This window comes from Lithobates pipiens, unplaced genomic scaffold (genome assembly GCF_037356315.1).
Source record: "Lithobates pipiens isolate NorthernLeopardFrog02 unplaced genomic scaffold, aLitPip1_a1.2 Scaffold_23, whole genome shotgun sequence".
NCBI classification, from domain to species: Eukaryota; Metazoa; Chordata; class Amphibia; order Anura; family Ranidae; genus Lithobates; species Lithobates pipiens.
The window spans coordinates 129678583-129695291 of NW_027507785.1; the positions used below are offsets into that span (position 1 = coordinate 129678583).

The following is a 16709-nucleotide window of genomic DNA, read 5'->3' on the forward strand; positions in this document are numbered from 1 at the left end:
TTGTTCCAACCTTTGGTTGAGAACCTTGGGTAGTGGCAGCCCTCTTGTTTCCATAGTACTTTTTTGTGGCCCATCCATAGCGTAAACCCACTATCTCTTGTTACATTTTGCAGTGAGCTTTGCATTTTTAAATCCTTGTTTCTTTATGCATTTTTGCATGCAGTTTTCATGTATTTTGTGTTTGACGTTTTTTATTTTTTCACAAATTGCAAATAGCTGGTTGATAAGGAGTGAGCCAGGAAGCTGGCCACTGTGTCCTTAATAACTGATGAGTCACCAGCTGTCAGCAGGGTTCCTTGCTGACAGCTGAATGTAAGATTAAAGAATTGTTCGCAAAAAAATTGTGCAAAAAATGGCGTGGGTCTCCTCAGGTGCATAATAGGCCCCTCGGGTCTGGTATGGATTTGGAGGGAACACCCCATGCCAATTTTTTTTTTTAATGGCTTGGGGCTCCCCTCCAAAATACATACCAGACCCTTATCCAAGCATGCAGCCAGGCGGGTCAGGAAATGGAAGGGGACAAGCAAGCGCCCCCCTCTCCTGAACTATACCAGGCCGCATGCCCTCAACATGGGGGGTGCCATCTTGATGGGGACAAGGGCCTCTCGACAAACCTGGGTAGAGTTTGTGGGAGTCTGCCCAGATTCCTCCCCCCCCCATGTAAATGAGTATGGGGTACATAGATGTCCTTTCTTAAAAATTGTGTCTTCTTCCTCTAGTTTTCTCTCTCCGGTGTTTCTTCTCCTTCTATCTCCAGTGTGTTTTTCTTCCTCCGGTGTTTCTTCTCCCTCTTCTCTCTCCGGTGGTTTCTTCTTCTTCCGGTCTTCTCCCTCCGGTATTTCGTCTCTCTCTGGTGTTTTTTCTCCCTCCATTGGTTGTTTTTTCTCCCTCTTTTCTCTCCGGTGGTTTCTTCTCCCTCCGCTGCCTTCTCCTTATGGTGTTTCTTTTCGCTCTTCTTTCTACCGTGCTGTCTTCTTCTGCTGCTGCCCACTAAAAATAAAAAATAAACGGTCTTCCTCTGACGTTGGCTCCCGCTGTCTATAATTTCTTATATATCCATGGGGCATGGCCATCCGGTGATGCCACGTGTACCCCATACTCATTCACCTCGGGGGGGGGGGGGAGATCTGGGGGTCCCCTTGTTGAAGGGAGCTTCCAGATTCTGATAAGCTCCCTGCCTGCAGACCTCCACAAAAACCACCCAGGGTTGTCCCCATCAACATCCACCCTGCCCCAAAGCACCTCCCCATGTTGAGGGCATGCAGTCAGGTAGGGTTCAGGGGTGGGTTAGGTGCTCGCTCATCCCCTCTCTTTCCTGACCTGCCCAGCTGCATGCTCGATTAAGGGTCTGGTATGGATTTTGGAGGGGACCCTGCGGCATTTCTTTTTTTACATTTAGCTATCAGTGGGGAACCCCGCTGACAGCTGAAGACTCATCAGTTGTTAAGGATGCAGCAGTCGGTTTCCTGGCCCACTCCTTAGAAACCAGGGTAAAAACCTGTTTGCTGTTGCTGATTATTATGTATTAGCTAGAGACTGGTTTCAATTAGTATTCTGCTAGTAGATCTAGCACTTCCCTCCGCCAGACTGACAATGTTGTTGTTAAAAGGTACACCCTGTGCTTATTCATCCAGAGTGGGGGGCACTCTAATACAGGAGGCGTGTTTACTGCCCAGATCATCTGTGGAAAACAGAGGGGAAAAAAATAAAAAAATAAAACAGGTGCAACCACCACATCTGGTAAGCTGCAAAGTATTACATTTTTGGTTTTGGGTTTAATACTGCTTTATCCAGACCTGCTATTTGAATGGAATCCCAGACATATTAAACAGGTTTCATTACAAAATGTGCGCCTTTTCCCAAAAGAAAACCATATTCACAGTAATGCCCAGTACACACGGTCAGATTTTCCAAAGGAAAATGTTTGATGAAAGCTTTTGTCGGAAATTCTGACCGCCTGTAGGCTCCATCTGACGTTTTCCATCGGAATTTCTGACACACAAAATTTGAGATCTGGATCTCAAATTTCTGACAACAAAACCAGTTGTTAGAAATTGCGATCGTATGTACACAATTCCGAAACACAAAGTTCCATGCATGCTCGGAATCAAGCAGAAGAGCCGCACTGGCTATTGAACTTAATTTTTCTGGGCTTGTCGTACGTGTTGTACATCACCGCGTTCTTGACATTCGCAATTTCTGACCAACTTTGTGTGACCGTGTGTATGTAAGACAAGTTTGAGCCAACATCCGTCGGAAAACATTCATGGATTTTGTTGTCGGAATGTCCAATCAATGTCCGATCGTGTGTACGGGGCATTAGAATTGAATTTGTAGAAATTTTCTCATCACGTCGTGAACGTCAGTTTGACCCCATTAACCTTAAGGAAATCAAATGAACTCTACAAAAAGGAAAATAGTCTAACAAAATTTTATTTGTCAGGACAGCTTAAAGTGGAACTAAACCCATTGATTTTAACGTTTTCAAAAAACAGTTACATTCCTGGCATGTCACATTTGTCTGTGCTCTAAACCAAATAGTCAAACCATCAAATTGCTGGTGTCACCACTGGTCACATTGGCAGTAAAGCCCCATACACACTATCAGATTTTCTGCTGATTTTTTCCTTCAGATTTACCAAAACCATGTAGTAGTAGGGCCTGCATGCAAATTGAAACTCCTAAGGTTTGACCTCATATTATATAGTTTTGGTAAATCTGAAGGGAAAAATCAGCAAAAAATTTGATTTGTATGGGGCTTTACAGTTCAAACAAAGGCTAAGATGGCTGCTTCCTTGGCTGAAAAGGACAGCTTTCACTTATCTGACACTCATCGGATTCCTCATTCTGGCCAGCTTGGGTGCTCTCCTCTTTCATCCTAAGCTCCAGTCTTTGGACAGAGCTGAAGCATCATAATGTACCATACAGGGACATTAACTCTGTATGTTATGCTGCGGAGGCTGTATGATCGGAGCTGGTCGCAGCTTACATAACAGCTGTGGGAGGCCCATCACAGAGCTGAAGGGAGCCTGCTGAAGCGAGTAAAGCTGTCCATACACTGTTAAGCTTGTTAGACGCAGATTTTCAACCAAACACTCATACGAATATTTGTTTGAATGTTTGCATAAAAATTCTCAGCAGTACATTCAATGACTTGATGAATATTGTACAAAAGTCATTTTGTTCGCTTTTAGCCTTTGATTTTGGAATGAATGGATTTTCCGGAATGAAAACCAAATACACTGTTAGTAATTAATTCAAGAAAACAATTCCATTGTGCTCCTTTGAATTTGCTCACCACTGCAGGCAAAAATTTGAACCACGACTTTCCCCCTCCAACAATAAGCTTTAGTTTTTTTGTTCAGCTAGCAGGTTTAACAGAAGAAAAAAAACATACAAATTTCTCCATCCACACAAAGGAAGTGGATGGAGAACTCTCGGCCCCCATAATGGGACATTGTATTCTGACAGTGGTACCCACGCTATCAGAATACGCTGATTACGACTGCAGCTAATTGGCTTTAGGTCAGTATTTACCCCTTAGGTTAGGTTCACTTATGTGCGGGACATGCATTCGCATTTTGTACCCATGAGAAACATAGGGAAAGAAGTCTCTGACCCTTTAATGCGCCACACTGAACCATACAGTTTTATACAAGTGAAAACGTGCTGTAATTTCTTATGTGTGGGGATGCCATTAAGAATTAATCAGTGCAATTCACACTATTTGTATGTCAACTGTATGGGCCATTGCTCTACACTGGAAGTTCCCAACAGCTCCCTTATCTACAATTTTGCATAGAGTTGATGGTGTCATGTTAATGGAAAGGATCCTATATACAGTACCTTACAGGATAAGATGCACCTGTTCTCTCTAAAATGGGATGTATGGAAGACCCACCAACATATACTTGTACCTTGAACTGATACATGTTTATGTTACTATAGGTTAAATGCTCAGTGCCATTGGGAACACTTTTGACTTTCTCTTTACCTATATCTGTAAATTTACAGATTAGTATGCTCTGGAGATTCTCTGTATGCTTTTAAATTGTTGTTTGTTTTATGGTATAAGTGTATACTTGTGACATATATCCTCATTTGTATATTATCATGATATTATGTATTATACATATTTTAATAAACAAACAAAAAAGAATGAATCCGAGCGTTTTGCCTGCAGATCAGGGACATGTTTGATTAAGCACGTTTTCCTGACCCGCACACATTTGAATCTATGCATGTAATCCTCTGCCCCTAGACTAAACAAGCATTTAACACTTGCAGTGTTGAGGGGGTAGGGGCATTTATATTTTTTCTTTTTCTTGAGTTGGGCTTTCTGAAAATCTGATATTGCTAACACATTTCAAGTTACATCAGGTAAAGTAGACACTTCTATTTGAAATGCAGGTAAGTTCATTCAGCACTGCTCTATAGGTAAGTGATGCTCCACCAGCCAGCAGATATTGCAGTGACAGCTCATGACCTTTGCAGTCCAGAGCTCCACTCTCTCACCAGGATGCAGTGTGAATACAGACTGTGATCACATGTAGAGATCATCCAGCCCTGTGCTGTCAGATTCCTCTGCAAAACCACCAACTGCTCAAACGAACAGCTAGGAGGAGAGAAAGAGAAGGGGGGAGAGATGCAGAGATGCAGCAGATGAGAGAGAGATCCAGGCTGATACCACACTGAGCTATAGGAAAGTGGCAGAGAGGGTTCAAAAAGGGTTTAAAATTATCTGGAGAACTTCAAGATCTTATAGTTAGGGAGGGAGAATAAGAGCAACCATTAGTAATATGTATACAGGAGGGTGGTAGAATGCATGGATCAGAATACAAAAAGTGATTGCACAGGTGTCTTTACAAAGTGATATACATTAAACCAAACTGAAAACTTGTCTGAGCTCTGAAGATGAGATGTGTAGCACATGGAAGGAGAAATCGATCACTGCTAGTCTATAGAAGAGGTAAAGTTACTTTACAGGGACACAAAGTCACAGCCAGAGTGTCAGAAGAAGGGACTGTCTGTCTGAACTGTCACTGTGCCTGGTACCTGAGTGCAGCTCCAGCAAACTCCCAGCCAAGGTAATATTCTACCCATCACTGCATGTTCTCAATGTGTTTTCTTCTGTTCTTATCATATAATAGCATGGAATGGATGCATTTGTAGATTACATGGGAAATTGTTTACATTTCCTTTATAAAAAAAAAGGATTTAGAAAGTAATTATGAGTTTGATGTAAGGATACAGCAAGTGATTGATTAGATAGAGAAATGTGGCAGCAAATGATCATTACCTTTATGTGACAATGCTGTTTATAAATTTGCTTTAGGCAAATATTTCTGGATAACTACTTTAAAACGTGTAAATATATATGCAGAATACATAAGCGCACAAACATTTGTGCAGATTTTCTCTTTTTCTTTCTTTCTTTCTTTCTTTCTTTCTTTCTTTCTTTCTTTCGATATAATGTGAAGCACAGGTGTGTCATTACAGGTAACCCAAAGAAACGTGTAGGGCAAAGATAATACAGAGATATAGTGAGGCAGATGCTCTGAGCATGAACATGGTAATAATTATATCACCATACCATAGTTATTTTTACCCCTCATACAATAGGTTGGTATATAAAAATAACACATTTGATAATAGGAAAAAATCTATTTATTCCTGTGCCGTTCTTATCTTAATACTTTCAGTAGTGAAGTGATAGTTATATTCTGACAATACTAGTAGTACTCTGATTATTTGTTTGGCACATTGTGTTACATAATATAACAATGAATAGTTAAAGATAGGTATAATATTAATAATAATAATAACTTGTGAGAAAACATCTGATGTCTTTTTGTTCTTAATGAGAACATATGAGATGTGATATGATTGTATTCTGTTATGCCATGTATATATTACACAGATGCAGTGACAATATAACTTTTTCTATAGCGGAATGACTGGTCAATGGAATTGTTTTTACTAGCTTTCGGGAATATTTTAGTTTTAACTGACTTCCAAACCCTTGGAATGTTGTTGCTACAGTGTTCAAATTTATCAGATCATAATCAGATAATGGGTTGTCTAAGTCATTGTGCAACATGTATGTACATGATCTATCTATCTATCTATCTATCTATCTATATCTTTTTTTTCTAATTATTAGATTATTCACTAGAGCGATGTGTCTAGGTACAAGTGCCATAACCCTTATAAACTAATCAAAAATTATAATTTTATAATTGAATTACAGTAAAGACTACAAAGTGCAGCTAGTAGTATACAGTGAAATTTAGATGGCTCCTAGAGTGTACTTAGCACACTGTATTTGAACTTTGAACAAATAATTCTTCAGTTTCAAATAGAAAGAATTTTCATCTCTGTTAAAGTTATAACTGATAACGTATTCTATGTATTCTAAGAATTTTACTTTTCTGCCTTATGTCAGTTGTAAAGTATTCATGTTCTTTGGAAGATTAAAATAATATAATTTAGACTGACATTGCCTACTAGACCTGCCAGATCTGGGATCTGTTTAGAGGAATCAAGCACTGTCTCTAGCATCCATATTTGAAAACCGTTTCTAACATATTTCCATAGAAACACTGAATCTGATGGCTCTTAAGAGCCACTTAACTCTGCCTTTCTTGTCTGCTGTAAACCCCCCCCCCCCCCACACCCTGTTTGATCTCTGACCTTATATTATAATTATGATATATTTAGCTCTATCAATACAGTTCAGAATTCCTTCACTGTATCATGCTGCAGCACTTCTCCGCAGAAAGTGCATCTTGCCTAGCGAATTGAGACTCAGAAATATAAATAAAAAGATTTTTTCCATTCTTCCCACACAAGAAATGTCTGGAATTGTTACAACTAATGAGAATTGTAAATATTAATTCTATTTAATATTTGACATTTGCTCATATATAACATTAAACTATTCAAAAGTTGGATAAACCGGGAATATAAGAGAAACTCATTAACCACGTCAGCCCCGCCACTGCCATACGGCACTGTGTCTTTTTAACTTACAATTGCACGGTCATGAGACATTGTACCTAAACAAAATTAACATCCATTTTTCCCCACAAATAGAGCTTTCTTTTGGTGGTATTTGATCACCTCTGCGGCTTTTATTTTTTGCACTATAAACAAAAAAAGAGAGACAATTATGAAAAAAAAAATATTTTTTACTTTTTGCTATAATAAATATCCCCTAAAAAAATGTTAAAAAACTAATTTATTCATCAGTTTAGGCCAATATGTATTCTTCTAGATATATTGGCTAAAAGTGTATATTGATTGGTTTGCGCAAAAGTTATAGCATCTACAAAATAGGAAAGAGATTTATGGCATTTTAATGGCAATTTTATGGCATTTTTCTTATTTTTTTACTAGTAATGGCAGCGATCTGCAATTTTTAGCAGGACTGCGACATTGCAGCAGACATTGCAGATCAGACGCTTTTGAAACTTTTTTGGGACCATTGACATTTATATAGCAATCAGTGCTATAAAAATAAAATTGATTACTGTGTAAATGTCACTGGCAGGGAAGGGGTTAACATTAGGGGGTGATCAAGGGGTTAAATGTGTTCCCTCATGTGTGTTTCTAACTGTGGGGGGGGGTGGGACTGACTAGAAGAGGAGACAGATCACTGTTCCTAATCACTAGGAACACACGATCTGTCTCTCCTTCCCTGTCATAACAGCGATTTGGTTCTCTACACACTCAAATCCCTGTTTTTGCTCTCGTGCCCATGATCGTGGATAGCTGGCAGACATCGTGGTCGCCGGCCACACGCAATGTGTTCCCCGACTCTATGGCTCTTAAAAGCGCCAGTGTACAGGTACGGAGATTCACTGGAATGAGCCAACCTGCCACCGTATAATGACGGCAGCTGGTCGGCAAGGAGTTAATAGTGATATTCAGCTCTCAGTTAAACACTTTGATCAGCTGTTTTATAACTTGCTGAGTATGCAGCTTCTTATTTTTGAATCCTTGCCTATGTTCCAGCTGGTACCATGACCGCAACCCCAGGTTTACTGTTTCAGAATGACTCCTTTCACTTACAGCATCCTATGCAGCCACCCTTACATGCAGAGACTAGAGTTGTTTCTCCCTACACTGTGTGCATCAATAGAAACACACAACCCTATAGCCTAGAATGGTAAGGCACTCCCCTGCTCCTCTCTCCTCCTCCCTCTCCCCTCAAGACTGCTTGAAGACTGCACTGTCCACTGTTAAAGAATACATTACACAATTCCTGATATAGATACATAGTAGGTGAGTTTGAAAAAAGACACAAGTTCATCGAGTCAAACCTGTGTGTGTGATTATATGTCAGTATTACATTATATATCCCTGTATGTTGCGGTCATTCAGGTGCTTTTCTAATCGTTTCTTGAAGCTATCGCTGCCCCCCCCGCTGACACCACCGCCTGTGGAAGGGAATTCCACATCCCTGCCACTCTTACAGTAAATATCCCTCTACATAGTTTAAGGTTAAACCTCTTTTCTTCTCATTTTAATGAATGGCCACGAGTCTTGTTAAACTCCCTTCTGCAAAAAAGTTGTATCCCTATTGTGGGGGTTACAATATGTGTCTGTTGTACCATGTCCTTGTTTTAAAAAAGTATATTTTTCTCTTTGTATTTCTTCCTTTGTTTTGAAATAATTGGTGATCCTGCCAGTCCCTCTTCCTATTTCAAACTGACCACAATAGGCATGAGAGCACATCCATCCCAGCATAATAAGTGTTCTGGCTGTCCTGGGAGCACAGCCTGCCTGTCCTCTGATGATCAAACCTACCCCCCGCTGCACAGCTATTCAATAAGAAGATTAGTGTACTGCTGATTCTCCACTCCCACCTCTCCAAGCCCCTTATGCAGCTGAGAATAGAGATCATGTGATCACTTTTTTAAAAGTATATACCGTATATTGTTTGTTTTTATATATACAGTTTACACACGTTTTGCTTGGAATTTTTTAACTGAATGGGTTGTTTTATAGGGTAAGGGTTCACATATACTTTGAATATATACTTTGAGCACTGAGAGGGCAAGAGTCAGCAGCACTGAAACGTTGTAAAATGCAAGGGTCTGGGGTAAAAATTTTAACAAATAGTTTACTGGGGTGAATTTATTTTATTTTATGGTGTCCAAAGTGTTACGATACAAACGCTGAGGGATTAATATGACTTTGAGGATAGGTTTAAAAAGATGTGGGACACAAAGGAGCCTCCATTGGAGCCTGAGCTGTTAAGGTCACCTTTCACATGCAGTCTAGAGTGGGCCCACCAAGGAAAGAACCCAGGCTCTGCCCCCTACTTTCCATGCCAATCCCTATATGAATAATGGATAGATTCATGCTATGCATGTACCTAACCATGGCCACCGCGGCCACCCCCAATTCAGGCATCCAGTCCCTTTCAGGACGCCGGGTGCCTTAATTACAGTGGCGGGGTATTTTTGAAGCACCCAATTAGAGCCATAGGCTTTAAAATAGGGTGGGCCCGGAGAGCAGAGCATTGCGCCATGTGCCCACCCTGGTGTTACAACAGTGAATGTATATTCGCTGTTGTAACACTGATCCTCAATCCAGCCAATCAGAAGCAGGTCTGAGACCCCTTTTCCAAAAAGAGAAGAGTCCCAATTAGCCGCGGAGGAGGAGGGAGAAAATGGAAGCTGCCAATACCCGTGGAGAGCAGGGGAAGAGAGCAAGTGAAGCAAGTGAAGCCGCCGGTGAAGCGCTTCATAGATGGGGTAAGTGTACCTGACCCACCCGCTGACTGACTGACCGACGGGGGGTGGTACTGTTTGTCGCCCCCAAAAAAATTAAATTACCACCGACTGCCACTGCAGTCAGCTGTGCACCAGTACAGGGCCTTTGGGAGGCACTTGCCAGTTACTTAGCTGAATGAGACCTTAAAGAAGAATCAAACCCGAAATAAAAAAAAGTATTATATTGCAGTTTATCAATCCTTACATTTGTTTTTATTTAGATTTTGTTTCCTTAATTTTAACCTGGTGATCCAGCCAGTAAGTCTTTTATTTTTGAACTTCCTTCACTAGATCAGGTTGTCCAGGAAAAGAGGCAGTTAACACTGACAGATATGCTTACAATGGTCAGCTTTACTCATGTATTTATGTATCTTTATGTAAAACCTTTACCCAAAAGGAAAAAGAAAACTGGTGCTGTAACTGACTAAAGTGTAAATAAATATAACTTTTGTAAAACTGCAAGCAGGCAGATTTTTATTTCAGAAGAGGCATTCTATGTCTTATCTACAGTTATACAATGTACACTGAGCTGCACATGTGCAACTCAGTGTACATTCCCAGCACACTTCAGCTGTCCTGGAATAATTGAGTCCTGTGTACATGTAAAGAATAATGTAACACCTCACCCAGCCATCAAGAGGTGATAAACTGTCAGCCAGGAGAAGCTGATGAGGGATGTAAACTGCCACATCAATGGAAGGTGGTAAGTATACTGAGGGGTTAAATTGTAAATGATGCTAGCTAGAGTTCTACTTTTATTTGTTAGTCATGTCCATCTAAATTTGCAAGTGCATTTAACACTACCCACCCCCTAAATTGACGATGCTGCTGTCCAAAGGTGTCTCTGTTACTCCTCCATTTAGAGTGGGGACACCCTAGGATACGAAGTATGTTACTGGCCAGATCACCAGGTAAAAATAAAGGAAAAAAAATAAAAAAATAAAACAAATGCAGCCACCACATTTAAGGATTAGTAAGCTGCAATATCATATATTTTTATTTCTTAAATGGAAAACAACAAATGTCAAAATATGGGACTTTCACCTTCTCAGGAGTCGACATACATAGGTTAAAAGATTAAAGTGATACTAAAGTCTCATTTTATTTTTAAAATAACCAACATAACCAACATATTTACCTGTTCCGTACAGTGGTTTTGTCCAGATCCTCCTCTTTTTCGGTCCCTCGTCGGCACTACTGGCCCCTCCCTCGAGTTGAGTTCCCACAGAAAAAGAAAAGTTACATAACAGAGCCACTGGGCATACCACCGGCTCAAGGTGTATAAAACATTAGGCAAGGCATATCATACCTTAACTACTAGCCTAACCTAGTGAACAGACAACAAAACAACCCCGTAGCTTGCTGCTAAAATTAACAGGATAAGTATAATGCTCAGCAATTTACATAAATATGTGATATACGACAGGCATCATTCAAGAAAAAGTCTACAACAAGTGGTTGATTATAGGCATGTGGTCAGTCAAAGTGCACCCCTGGGGGGGACAGTCATCAAGAGTACTGCAAGACTGACTAATGATTTCCATGCATTCAGGGTAAGGGCAGACGTGGGAGCTTTCCACTTGAGTATAATGAGTTTCCTGGCATAGAAGAGAAGTAATCCTAGTAGTGTACGAACTGCCCTCGAAGGGGCAAGATCCTCCACCAAGCCAAGCAGGCAAATCTCTATCTTTTGGGGTATAGGAATTGTGGTCAATTTAGTAATGAAGGTTATAATTAATGACCAGTAATGCTGCATGACCAAATCATGTGTATGAAACCCACACAGTCAGCTCGACAGTGCCAACACTGTCTGGGTATATTTTGTGAAGCCTGTATGGAGTATAATAAAACTTGTGTAATATTTTAAACTGGATCAACCAATCTCTAGAAGAGACCAGGTGCCCAAAGGGGGAGTCCCATACACCCTCCCAGTCCTCCCCATCCAGCTTCGGCAACTCTGACACCCAGAAGTCACGAAGTCTCTCCAAACCGTGATGGACAGTAGGCTGTAGAGCCTTGTAAATTGTGGATAATGGTTCGTTAGTGTCTCTTGACGTAGGAGAGCTCCCGAATTGTGCCTTATTGTGGCGGAGCTGCAGGAACTGGAAGAAGTACACATAAGGTAAGTCGAATCTAGATTTAAGTTGGTCAAATGTCAGCAGTGCACCATTCTCACAAATATGATGTTAATACCCAATACCCCACAATGCCCATATGACCAGGTCCGGGATGGAATAGAATTCAGGTAGAGAAGGATTAATCCATAGTGGAGTATTTGGGGAATGCACCTAAGGATCGGTCACCCGGAGGCCAGCTGCCCCGTACCAAGCTCTCAGCACCGTTTTCATTACCTCGAAATAAAATATTACGCAGTGCTTCAAATTACCCCACAACTGCAGCCTCCAAGGCAACTGCTGCATTGGTGGCATCCAATATGAGCTAGTTGTGAGCATGGGTAAGAATCGCTGCAATAAAATAAAGGAAGAAATCAGGGTAGACCAGGCCCCCCTGGGTCCAAGATCTTTGGAGAATAGAATCGCAAACAGAAAACTGGATATGTGAGAATTTAGCTGCTTAAAAAGTGCTTTGGGTATCCACATTGGAGAATGGCGCACTACGTACAGAAGAGAGGGAATTCATTTAATTTTAATTAAATTGATCCTTCCAATCATGCGAGGGAGAGGTTAGCCCACATTTTCAACCTATTTAAAGTAATTTGTAGGAGAGGAAGAAGGTTAAGTCTACAAAAGTCTTGTACTCTGGGGGAAATAAGAATGCCAAGATATTTTATACTCTCAGCCCATTGTAGTGGAAGTGACGGATCCACTAACTGTGTAGCACCCTATCAGCGTCCGAGGACCATAGTGAAACCGCCAGAGGCTCAACTATCAGGGAGAAGAGGACGGGGGATAAAGGACACCCGGGTACATCGCTCCGCAGGGAATGAAGAGGATAACACCCCTCCAAGTTTTTAATCTGTGCTGTCGGTTTCTGGTATAAGAGCTGAATTCATTTCCTAAAAGTGGGACTGAAACAATATATCTTGAGTACCTCCTCCATGTAGGGCCAGGCAACAGAGTCAAATGCCTTTTCCAGGTCCAAGGCAACCATGACTCTGGTACTCTGTTCTGTAGGAGAAATTTGTAAGTGGGTGAACATCCTATGAATATTAACATCCATCGAATTCCCTAGCATGAAGCCAGTTTGGTCCACGTTTACTAAGAACGGGAGAATCCCCATCAGTCCGGTGGCTAGCACCTTTGTTAGTATCTTTAAATCATAATTAAGAAGGGATATGGGTCAATATACTGAACAATATGAGGCAACCTTTCCTGGCTTTTGTATCAGTATTATGGGGCTAAATCAGCTATGTACATTTTGAACCAGTCTCCTGGGAGCCCGTCAGGGCCCGGTGTCTTGTTGAAGGGAGTGAGCGAATTTACGTTTCAATCTCGGTCACCAAGATCTCCGTCTCTAGGGAGACTACGTCCTCTTCTTCTGTCAAACTTGTCAGTTCGTGGAGATACGAGGAGTGTTCAGGGGATATCTGCGGGGTGGTAGATCTATACAATGAGGCGTAAAAAAATTCAAATTCATTAAGGATGTCAGATGGGTTTTTAAGTGACCCCCCCCCCCCCTGCAGTAGTATGTATTGTGGGTATAACTGTTTGAAATTTGGGGTCAGCCACCAGACTGGCTAGAAGCCTCCTGTTCTTGTGCCCAGATTCAAATATTCTGGCCCTGAGCAACCTCTCCGATGAGGCAGTTGAACCAGAGAGGTGTAAAGAGAGAGTGCCCTTCAAGCCTGTGTCAGGGGGGAATATGCCAAGGTTTTTTTATCTTAATGCATAGAACCACTTTTTTTTTTTAATCTCTCCAATAAAAGTAGAAATAAACATCTAACAACTGGGGGTATCTCAGACACATACAGCTATTAGTCCATTACCTACAATCATACAGCAAAATAACATTGATACATATATAACAAACATCAATATCAATGGGACTATTTTAGCTGTAAGATCTCAACTCATTTCACGATGATAGCTTCCTCAGGAGTAGTTGTACTGGTGATCGCAAAATTGTTGAACGTTAACATAAAATGAAGAAAGCATAAACATGAACATAGATTGTATATTTCAGATATCAGATGTCAAATTACTTACACCGTTATAATGACACCCCAGGTACCACTGGTAAGTGCTGGGGAGAAATGCAAAAGAAGGACCACCGACAACATGGAATACCAGCCCTATGTGGGACAAGGGCACCCTAGTAGGTGAAGGCCCATAAACTATTGGGGGGGGAACTTAAAAAAAACAGGACCAGAGGTCTAAAATATAAAATATTAGGGAAATGTTATTATTTATTAAGGAAAAAATCCATGCAGGGCAAAATGACAGGATTACCTTCGCAGGCACATATGTTAACAATTTTTTCACTCCCCAGACACTGTGTTCAGCCACTAGGAGTAAAAAGAAAGTCCTGTGTAGCCAATGAGTTACTGGCTGAACAGGAAAGCTAAGTAAATGATAAGGACAGTTTAAGGCCCCTTTCACATGGGCGGATCCATATTCAGCCATCTGCTTGCTCAGCAGGGATCGCTCTGCTGATCCCTGCTGAGCCTATGAGGGGATCGGATGATTACGAACAACCTGTCCGTTTTCATCCGATCCACCAGATAGATCGAAAATAGGGTTTCCATCCATCTGGATTTTGCGGAGCAGATTGGATCGGGGTGGATCAGATGTCAGCAGACATGTCACCGCTGAGATCCGTCGCTCCATAGAGATGTATGGAGCGACCGTTCAGGTCCGCTGAAAAAACAAATCTGAACAGTCTGCGCGTGTGAAGGGCCCTTGGGGTTAAAGCCCCGGTCTGGGATTATGGACATACAGGTTCTGCTTGAGAGCGAGAATGCACGAGTGCCACCATAGCTAGGGGCTTTTTATGGTGTGTACTGGGGGGGGGGAGTAGCCAGGAGCAATAGCGGGGGGACCCAAGAAGAGGATTGGGGCTGCTCTGTGCATTTTATAACAAGTTTGTTATTTTGAGGGGAAAAAAAACATTTATTATCACTCTAAGGTAAGTAAAAACGGGAAATAGAGGTTTTTTTGTTCCAGCGATCATATAAAGTGGAGAAGGCGTGAGGGGTGGGCGATAGGTGACATTGATCCTGGAGTGGGACCTTAAAGAGGTTGTAATCCTCAAGCATGAAATGTAAACAAAGAATATCCCTCTAAAGTGTTTATTTGTCTCAGTTAAGACTGCTGTAATTTCTGTCTGCTGCTCCATTCCTCTGCTATAAGTGAATGAATTACTTCTGACAAGTTTTCCTGACACCAAGAGAAAAAAGGTGACAGAGGAGGCATCTCCTTCTGACTGACAGCAGTTTTAGCTCTATTCCTGCGTGTTGTGTGAAGGGGGGGGGGGGTGTGTCCCTGCCCTCCAATCAGTTGTCTCTTCTCACTGAGCCCTGCAGTGTGCAATTTCCCCTTTTTTCTGACAACTCAGACAAGCTTTAAAGATTCTGGACTTGAATGGTTGGAAAGAGGAGAAGACAGCAAATAAACAGGTACAACCTATGTAGAAGTATTTGTTTCATCTCTGTGTATCAACTGAGGCCATTCACTTCACTGGGTATATGTATCACACAACCAGACTTTTCGACGGACTAGGTCCAAAGGAATGAATCCGTCAGATATTACGATCGTGTATGGGCTCCAGCTGACTTTTTTTTCCCAAAAGTCAGACGGACCTAGAAATAAAACAAATGTTTCAAATCTTTCCGACTGACTCGAGTCCGGTCGAAAAATCAGTTTGTCTGTATGCTAGTCCAATGGACGAAAACCGACGCTAGGGCAGCTATTGGCTACTGGATATGAACTTCCTTATTCTAGTCCAGTCGTACGTCATCACAGTTGAATCCGTCGGACTTTGGTGTGATTGTGTGTGGCCACGTCCGTTCGTTTCAGGAAGTTCGCCGAAAGTCCGTCGGGAAAACCGTCGGACCTAGTCAAAAGTCTAGTTGTGCGTACGCGGCATAAGGGTTTACAACCTCTTTAAAGCAAAATTTTTGCTTTACCTTGAATAGTCAAACCTGATGTTTTGCCTCAAATTGACATTGTGAACCTATGCTTTCAAGCCAGGTTTAATGAAAAGTGTTCTTTCTGTTGTCATCATTTCTTCTAAAGTGTATCTAATCCCAAGTGCTTAAAAAAACATATTATCTAGTATGGATAATTTTACACAAACAACATTCATTCAAATCAGCAGGGAATCCATGGAGAGATCCCCTGCTGAATCGGAGCAGAATGGAATGGATGTTATTTTGTTCAGGTTCTCCCTCCATCTAAAAACTCCTAAAAACAGAGGAAAAAACTGGGAGAATGAATGAACCAGTCTATTGGCAGGCAGAGCTAAACCGATATCTATTTCCATTATTTTACCTTGGACCTAAACATCACATTTAGGTCTGAAAGAATGGAAAAAATTGAAACATTTTCTGTCTTTTTTTGTGGGGGACCAATATGAAGGTAATCAAGGGAAAACTGACATAGGTCTGCTTACATCCTACTCCCCTAGACTAACATTGTGCTTCTGTTCAAACCTGCCTGAAAAACTGATTGGAACAGCCATGTGGGATGATGCTATTCTTCTGATTGTTGCTAGAATGCTGAAAGTTTTTCATTTTGACACTTCCTTTCCTGTCTTAGGCCTCATTTACACAGAATGTACATAACTCTGCGCCCATGGAGGGCCTGTGTGGACAGCCACTGCTCCCAATGTGACATCCGTGCAAGTGCACGACCCAGAATGCATCTTGAATGCATTCAGGGTTGTGACTTGTGAACCTGCACCCATATGGATGTCATGTTGGGAGCAATTGCTGTATCCATGCAGCTGCTGCTGCAACCCAATTGTCAG

The 16709-nt window shown here is 41.4% G+C and overlaps 1 protein-coding gene across 1 annotated transcript in view; it reads left to right on the forward strand.

Moving 5' to 3' along the window:
- Positions 1-4590: 4590 nt before the first annotated feature.
- The window catches only part of KCNJ4 (potassium inwardly rectifying channel subfamily J member 4), a 381983-nt gene continuing 369864 nt past the window's right edge, over positions 4591-16709 (forward strand). Inside the window, exon 1 of the mRNA XM_077452360.1 lies at positions 4591-5087. The gene's annotated coding sequence lies outside the window, so the exon portion shown is untranslated. The remainder of the gene's footprint in view (positions 5088-16709) is intronic.